General features: G+C 43.6%; 1 protein-coding gene across 3 annotated transcripts in view; it reads left to right on the top strand.

Annotated features, from left to right (window-relative positions):
• Window positions 1-927, top strand: part of b4galnt1a (beta-1,4-N-acetyl-galactosaminyl transferase 1a) — a 15013-nt gene that overhangs the window by 4980 nt on the left and 9106 nt on the right. The gene's annotated exons all lie outside the window — the stretch shown is intronic.

Genomic DNA, 927 nt, shown 5'->3' with positions numbered 1-927 from the left:
TATTATGCCAGCCTCCAGCATCTCTTCAAATGCACTGTCGGCAGCGGCTTGATGTGCCAAGGGGAGGTGGCGAGGGCGTGTCTTAATGTGTCGTGCGTCACCAGTGTCTATTTCATGCTGCACCAGGTGCGTTAGGCCCACTTCCTCCTCCGACAGTGCAAAGATGTCTTTAAACTCCCACAGCACTCGCCACAGCTCCTCCTGTTGTGTGGGCTCTAAATTAATGCAGCTGCGCTCCCATATTTCTCTTACTGCCATCAGTCTGCTCACACTTACTGGGGGGGTTTGTTGGTCTGGGGCAGGAGGCTTGACAGCCAATAAAGGGTGCAGCGGGGTGGGTTTAGGGGAAACTGACTGGGGTGCGGGCCACCCATCTTCCACCTAACTTGGGGCTCCAGTCAGGTTGCATTTCATCTTCTGTACAGCAAAGTGTGCGGTTGTGAAGCTGAAACTGTATTGCATTACCTGTCCACCAGCATACCTGCATATACCCACGCTTTGTCAGCAGGACCGGCCCTAACCAATTTGGCGCCCTAGGCAAGATTTCAGGTGGTGCCCCGTTGCATCACAGTAAATTCCACTGCTAGTGTATATACTCATAAGAAACGTAATAGCTTTGTCTTGGACATTCTTTTATTTAAATAAAGCAATTGCACATTCAAAATACTTAGAAAGAATTAAAGAAACAAATACCATAATATGAACTGAACATGTGAAATACAATATAAATAGCTTACATAAAGTACCTATTAATACTCCCAAAATAAAAAGTGTAAACAAGTGACATTAACTTAAAAATACAATATAAATACGGCACTGTGCAAAATAAGATATTAAAGAAACGAGTAGGCACAAAAAAATACAAGGATTTAAATAAAAATAAAAAGATGATCTTACAAAGACCTCTAGTGGTGTTTTTGGTACTGC

This window comes from Monopterus albus, unplaced genomic scaffold (genome assembly GCF_001952655.1).
Source record: "Monopterus albus unplaced genomic scaffold, M_albus_1.0 scaffold6.1, whole genome shotgun sequence".
In the NCBI taxonomy this organism is placed as follows: Eukaryota; Metazoa; Chordata; class Actinopteri; order Synbranchiformes; family Synbranchidae; genus Monopterus; species Monopterus albus.
This window is presented reverse-complemented; position numbering and strand designations above follow the sequence as displayed.